The sequence below is a fragment of the Physeter macrocephalus genome, chromosome 2 (genome assembly GCF_002837175.3).
Source record: "Physeter macrocephalus isolate SW-GA chromosome 2, ASM283717v5, whole genome shotgun sequence".
NCBI lineage: Eukaryota > Metazoa > Chordata > Mammalia > Artiodactyla > Physeteridae > Physeter > Physeter macrocephalus.
The window spans coordinates 130,484,149-130,492,117 of NC_041215.1; positions in this window are offsets into that span (position 1 = coordinate 130,484,149).

Sequence of the window (7,969 nt, forward strand, 5' to 3'; positions counted from 1 at the left end):
TTGCGGTACGCGGGCCTCTCACTGCTGTGGCCTCTCCCGTTGCGGAGCACAGGCTCCGGACGCGCAGGCTCAGCGGCCGTGGCTCACGGGTCCAGCCGCTCCGCGGCGTGTGGGATCCTCCCGGACCGGGGCACGAACCCGCGTCCCCTGCATCGGCAGGCGGACTCTCAACCACTGCGCCACCAGGGAAGCCCTCCCACCAGTTTTAATTCCATTAAAGCTCATCAGAAATTTGCTTCTGTATTTCACCAGGAATGCTGATCTCTTTCCAGAAGGAAATTGCTAATTGCATCACACACAAAAATTTCTGCCCTGGACCAGTTTGGGGATACTTTTTCTTTTACAGATTGTTGGCATCACCCCAGGTGCTGATGAAAGAGCCAAATGTGTTCGCAGAGGAGGACGGGGCGCTGACTCCTCCTAACCCCAGGTTTGTCCAAGTGACCCCGCTCCTCAAAGGTGACTCCGTCCCAGAACAGTCTGCCCAGGGAACACCACTGATCATTTTGCTGGGGTCACATCAGGATTGCAGGCTACGTCCCCCAGGGTCTTCCCAAGGGTGAAAGGGTGGGAGCTTGAACTTGAGATGGAAAGAGCCTCCCTTCAGCTCCCAGGGTGAGCACTCCAATATGGGTGCGGTCGACTTGATTGAAAGTTTGCGGGGACAGACAGGGCCACCCCATCACAGGGACAAAGGAGGCGTTCCTATTCTTACCAAGCCCCTTGGCCATTCGGTCAGCATTGGCTCTATCCTCCCCACTCACACCCTTGGCCAACCCCTGAACCCCACCCCCAACTCCAACGACACAAATATTCCTCCCCTCTTTATTATGCTGAGCCATTCTACCACCAAGACCTCCTACCACCAACCTGGGCCCCACAGGGCTCTTTGCATATTCAGAGACTCATGACTGTGCTCTTCCAGATAATGGGGCACCTTCTCCAAGGCTCAGCCTCTCTTCCAGTCCCTCCCCACTTTTGAGGAAGGAGCTGGGAGGTGGGTGGATCTTTACTCACATCCACCCCTTCTACTCTAAGGCCCCTCGCAAGGTAGCATCTTGAGGTTTGGGATTTGTAAAGGGAAGGGGCCCTTTGATAGGAATGAGGCCACCAGCCCACACTCAGTGGTCGCCCCCGTCTATCCTCTGCGACATGCTGAGAAGGCATCTCAGCAAAGGCTGGGGAACAGATGCCTACTGCGAGACAGATGCCAGCCAAGCTTCAGCATGGCCTCCAAGGACCCAGCTCTTCCCACCAGTGTCCAGACACTTCAGAGAGGCACTCTAACTTGGATCCTGTTACAGAAGTGAGGAGGAGAAAATAGAATAAAAAGCATAAATTGGACTAGAGGGGGTGTCACAGAAATGGTGGATTTCCTGGGATTGGCTAAAGTATCCACCATGAGGCAGAAAGAGGGCTCGAGCTAGCAACTGAGTTGCAGAATAATTAAATTCTTCTAAATTTTAATTTTAAAAATTCAGACACTTAGATCTATAGCTTTGAAGTAGAAGATGCATTAAAGATATTTTGATTAATATCTTTATTAAGCACCCAACATACTTCAGGAACTGCAGGATGCAAAGAATAAAACACTGACAAACCAACAGGCGTGAACAAGTACAGGTGTAGCTACCTGTGTGCACATCAGAGGCACCAGGGAGCCCAGGTGGAAAGCACCCAGATGGGGAGAGAGGAAGGCATCCCAATGCAGCGACCCTGACCAGAACGACCGTGCAAAAACAATAGACATTTCCACTTAAAAAAAAAAAAGTGCTCCGCAACGGGAGGGGCAGCAGCGGTGAGAGGCCCGCGTACCGCAAAAAAAAAAAAAAAAAAAAAAAAAAAAGGACACACAATAACAAGTATTGGTGTGGGTGTAAAGAAACTGGAACACTCATACTTTGCTGGTGGGAACTTAAAAGGGTGCAATGGTTTGGGGAAAGAGTTCAAAAGTTACCATAGAGTTATCACACGGCCCCCCAATCCTATTCAGAGGTATATACTCAAGATCACTGGAATACTATGAGGCAGTTAAAGTGAGAAAAGTCACTGCTATGTGCAGCGACGCGGATGAATCTCGCCCATGTACCGCTGCAGCAAAGAGACAAGGACAAATGGGTACAAATTGTATAATTCCGTTTATACAAAGGTCAAAACCAGGCAAAACTAAACCAAAAGTATTAGCCCTTGGGCCTTGGGAATGGCAAGAATCAGAGCCTCCATCACCACTTGGGCTCTGGAGCTTTCTTTGTCTCTTGTCTCATCCTCTACTGGGGAGTCAGCTTCGGTCTCTCCAAATGTCTTTCTCTACAGTGCAGAAAGCATGACCCCCGGTCAACTCTGGACACACGTATTTCCAACCCCCTCACCTGGAACAAGACCTCGCTTCCCTTACTTCCCATTCAAAAAATGCTAGGGAAGACTTCTAATTAGCCAGATATTATATTTGCTGACCCCTGGCTAGGCCGGCAGACAATAGCATAGGCAGCTCCTACGAGAACCCAGTGGTTGGAGTTGGGGAGTGGGAAGAGGTCTCTCTCGAAGGGATTGTGATAGACACACAATTTCATAAAATGTCCATGCCATTCAGGCCTCACCTTACCTGGGATTCACTCAACTGATGACTCTGTCCTTTCCAGACCAATAGTTTATGCCTTGTCCTCTCCTGGGTTAGTCCACACACACTAAGATGTCTCAAGTCTTGCAGGCAGCTGGGGAAACACTCCCGGGTGTACCCAAGGTGAACGGCCACTCCTTTCTGTTGCTGGCACTAACCCCTGTAGGTGCCCAGTGGCATTCTCTACCTTCAAGAAATCTACAGACCGAACCCTAGCCATGCTTGCCTAGTCAATTTGGCAATACCTACTACATTTTAAATGTTTATACCTTTGATCTAGCATTTCTGTTTCTAGAAATATTACATCCTATACGCACAGAAACCCTCTCACAGGTATACAAAAACATGTGCAAGGATATCCATTGCAGTATTGTTTATGTAAAGGAAAAATTGTGTTGGAAAGGGTTGAATTCCAAATATCCATCAACAGGAAACTTATTAAATAAGTGATTATTCATAGACATAATGGAACACTGTACAGTTGTTTAAAAAATGAGATCCTAATACTGAAAGAAGTTCTATGTTAAGTCAAAGCGCAAATTGCAAAACAATATCTATGGTACAATGATAAAAAAAGAAAAAAGAAAAAGGTAATAATAATAATACTATCTGTGTTAGTAGGTGCAGAGAAGAAAAATCTGAGCAATATACACCAAAGTATTAACAATAGTTTTCTGGCACTGAGGGGAGGGGGGAAGGGAGGTGAAGATTTATGAGGGACTTTCATCTTTCAAAGTATATATCTCGGTAATAGCTGAATTTTTCAAAGAAACGTAAACATACAACAATGATTTGTTTTTTAAGAAAGGGTCTTGGAAGTTGGGGAGAGCGTGACAGATGTTGTTTGATTGCCTTTCAGACAGAAGTCTTGCGTTCACAAGGTTGTTTAAGAATTCAGACTTATCTCCTTGCTCACTGACCCATAACACAACAGACTAAATGTACGACATGGGAAAATTCTCTGGGACAAAAGAGCTTATTCAAGCAGACCTAACAGCCATGAGCTATCTCATAATCGGCAGAGAGACAGACTGCGTTGTGCCTGTGCCGGGAGTGGGGAGAGGCCCGGTTGGGACTGCCACGGGCTGGGAAGGCGACTAACCCTTTTCTCCCAATAGCAGCTCCAGTGGCCTTGGCTTTGCTGTAAACAGGGCTGGGGGTGCCTGGTCTGGTCTGACTGTTGGGGAGACTGGACAGGAGGCCACAGGAGGAGGGTCAGGAAGCTGCTGCAGGGAGTAAGGAAGCCATGCACTTCAGAGGGCTTCAGAGCTGGAGCGATCACAGAGAAAATGCAGAGGGGGAGATGCACCTTTGGACGATGGGGAAATTGCATGCCATTGAAAAGCAGGCCTATGTTAGGGACACCGGTGTAGAACCTGCATCCTGAGCTTTTCTGGCATGGGCAGATCACCTCTGAATCAGATGATAGTAATAATAAACCCCTGATTTACAAGCCACCTTCTACTTTTCCAATTACGTTGCCATCTAATCCTTATCTCACTTGATCATCACAGCGTTGGAGGGAGGGAGGCAAAGCAACTCTCATCGGTGCAGAGGAAGAAAGCAAGGCTCCTACTCATGGTGTCCAGCTCCCTCATCCCTCCCAGAACCCATCTGACTCTACAGGTCACCATAAGCCCCTTTCGGTCTGAGTCACAGTTTAGACTCAAGTGGACCCTCTACCACATTTTTTTTTTTTTTTTTTTTTTTGCGGTACGCGGGCCTCTCACTGCTGTGGCCTCTCCCGTTGCGGAGCACAGGCTCCGGACGCGCAGGCTCAGCGGCCGTGGCTCACGGGTCCAGCCGCTCCGCGGCGTGTGGGATCCTCCCGGACCGGGGCACGAACCCGCGTCCCCTGCATCGGCAGGCGGACTCTCAACCACTGCGCCACCAGGGAAGCCCTCCCACCAGTTTTAATTCCATTAAAGCTCATCAGAAATTTGCTTCTGTATTTCACCAGGAATGCTGATCTCTTTCCAGAAGGAAATTGCTAATTGCATCACACACAAAAATTTCTGCCCTGGACCAGTTTGGGGATACTTTTTCTTTTACAGATTGTTGGCATCACCCCAGGTGCTGATGAAAGAGCCAAATGTGTTCGCAGAGGAGGACGGGGCGCTGACTCCTCCTAACCCCAGGTTTGTCCAAGTGACCCCGCTCCTCAAAGGTGACTCCGTCCCAGAACAGTCTGCCCAGGGAACACCACTGATCATTTTGCTGGGGTCACATCAGGATTGCAGGCTACGTCCCCCAGGGTCTTCCCAAGGGTGAAAGGGTGGGAGCTTGAACTTGAGATGGAAAGAGCCTCCCTTCAGCTCCCAGGGTGAGCACTCCAATATGGGTGCGGTCGACTTGATTGAAAGTTTGCGGGGACAGACAGGGCCACCCCATCACAGGGACAAAGGAGGCGTTCCTATTCTTACCAAGCCCCTTGGCCATTCGGTCAGCATTGGCTCTATCCTCCCCACTCACACCCTTGGCCAACCCCTGAACCCCACCCCCAACTCCAACGCCACACATATTCCTCCCCTCTTTATTATGCTGAGCCATTCTACCACCAAGACCTCCTACCACCAACCTGGGCCCCACAGGGCTCTTTGCATATTCAGAGACTCATGACTGTGCTCTTCCAGATAATGGGGCACCTTCTCCAAGGCTCAGCCTCTCTTCCAGTCCCTCCCCACTTTTGAGGAAGGAGCTGGGAGGTGGGTGGATCTTTACTCACATCCACCCCTTCTACTCTAAGGCCCCTCGCAAGGTAGCATCTTGAGGTTTGGGATTTGTAAAGGGAAGGGGCCCTTTGATAGGAATGAGGCCACCAGCCCACACTCAGTGGTCGCCCCCGTCTATCCTCTGCGACATGCTGAGAAGGCATCTCAGCAAAGGCTGGGGAACAGATGCCTACTGCGAGACAGATGCCAGCCAAGCTTCAGCATGGCCTCCAAGGACCCAGCTCTTCCCACCAGTGTCCAGACACTTCAGAGAGGCACTCTAACTTGGATCCTGTTACAGAAGTGAGGAGGAGAAAATAGAATAAAAAGCATAAATTGGACTAGAGGGGGTGTCACAGAAATGGTGGATTTCCTGGGATTGGCTAAAGTATCCACCATGAGGCAGAAAGAGGGCTCGAGCTAGCAACTGAGTTGCAGAATAATTAAATTCTTCTAAATTTTAATTTTAAAAATTCAGACACTTAGATCTATAGCTTTGAAGTAGAAGATGCATTAAAGATATTTTGATTAATATCTTTATTAAGCACCCAACATACTTCAGGAACTGCAGGATGCAAAGAATAAAACACTGACAAACCAACAGGCGTGAACAAGTACAGGTGTAGCTACCTGTGTGCACATCAGAGGCACCAGGGAGCCCAGGTGGAAAGCACCCAGATGGGGAGAGAGGAAGGCATCCCAATGCAGCGACCCTGACCAGAACCACCGTGCAAAAACAATAGACATTTCCATTAAAAAAAAAAAAGAACTACAAGTAAGGTAGTGACATAAACATTGAAATGAAATTCAAGGTAACTTGGAGTTAGGGGAGAAAAAAGGTCTGGGGTGGGTAGGTGTTTCAGGCAGAGGGGCCAGGTACAAATATGTGCAGGTTCCAAGAAAGCAAGGTCCAGGGGTTTCAGGGGGAGCCTTCAGTGGGCCTGGGCCCCCAGGTCTGAGAAGCGGTTGGGTCAGAAGGAGGACAAGCCGACCACAGGAAGGAGGCCTCGTTCGCTAAGGAATTGGGGTTTTAGCTAGAAGGTAAGTGAAGTGAAGACCCGCTAAGGGGAACTCTGGCAATGGGGTTTGCATTTCTAAAAGATTGTTCCTTAGCTCTTTGGAGACTGGCCCCAAAGGAGAGCTCCTGGAGGGGAGCCAGGCATTGAGAGGCTAATGTAATAACAGGCAACAGGAGGGAGAAGACAGGGCCTGGGGGAGAGGGTAGGAGGGGAGGAAGGGGAGGGAGAGTCTGGGAGGGTCAGATGAACCGTGGTCCCTTGGATATGTGCGAGAGGGGAGTCCCAACGCAGGTGAGGAGATTAACATCTGGGTAGGTGACAGGGCTACATCTCTGGCTAGGGAGCAGATTTTGAGGCAGGGACTGTCATTTGAATGACGCCCTGGCTTCTCTGAGTTGGGGTCAGGGTGGGGTTTCCTCATCTGGGTTCTGCAACACTCTCCAAAGTGACTTGGGTGCCCTTGGAGTAACAGAAAGGACACCCTGTATCCCCCCACTCCACTCTGGGCAGTGAAGGCATCTCTCCAGAGGCTGAAGCCCCAGGTTTCACAGGAGCTGGTCCCTGACCCTCTCCTGGAATCACCCCCGGTGAAAAGGGCCAGTCAAGGTGAAAAGACATCTTAATACTTTGTGGAATGGGCTCAACGTGGTGGTGTCTGGGATGGGGGCCAGGGCTCACAGGGCAACGGGGCTAACGCAGCTCGGAGAAGACTCGCTATAGAGGGCTGGGTCCACCCAGGGTCCAGCCCTGCCCCTGGGGGCAAAGAAGGGGTTGCAGGGCAGAAAATGTGCCAAAGGGCACCCGGGTTGGCTCCAAAATAGACTGACACTCAAGACTCAGGCCGTCTTTCACAGTTTGCTGGGGGACCCCTCCTGGTAGAGATAACAGCTGCCATTTGCCAGCCTTTACCAGCTGCTCACTCTGTGCTGGGCCTGAGCCAGCACTGCAGAGCCTCTTCCACACCCTTATTGACTTGAGGTGCAAGTACGAACCCTCATTACTTTAGCTGTTGTCATTTTAATTGTGATGCCTCGGGCCATTCTCAGGCCACCCCTCCCTCTGTGATCCTTGCCCCTGGCCTCCCAGTCTGTGGCCCACACAGCCCTCAAGGCCTAGCTCAGGGCTACTTGCTCCGCGGGCCCCAGACCCCCTGATGAGCCCTCCCCACCCCCCCCCCCCCCCCGCTCTGGAGCCCACAATTCCGAGTCTGCTTCTTTGGGCGCACAAGCCTTTCTGCCTTGAGCTGGGGCTGAAAGCAGGGCTCTGCCTTGTTCACCTTCTCCCACGATGTCCTGCACACTTCTTGCCCCGCGGGCCCCAGACCCCCTGATGAGCCCCCCCCCCCCCCCCCCCCGCTCTGGAGCCCACAATTCCGAGTCTGCTTCTTTGGGCGCACAAGCCTTTCTGCCTTGAGCTGGGGCTGAAAGCAGGGCTCTGCCTTGTTCACCTTCTCCCACGATGTCCTGCACACATCAGGGTCTTCGTGGGCATCTGGAAGCAACTACTTCATGAAGGGAAGTGTCCCCCAAAAGGGAGCGGTGGGCGAGTGGTGGCCTCTGCACCCCAGGCTTCTGCCGTAGCCCGGCGGTGACCACACGGCAGATACCCTGCAAAGACCCTTT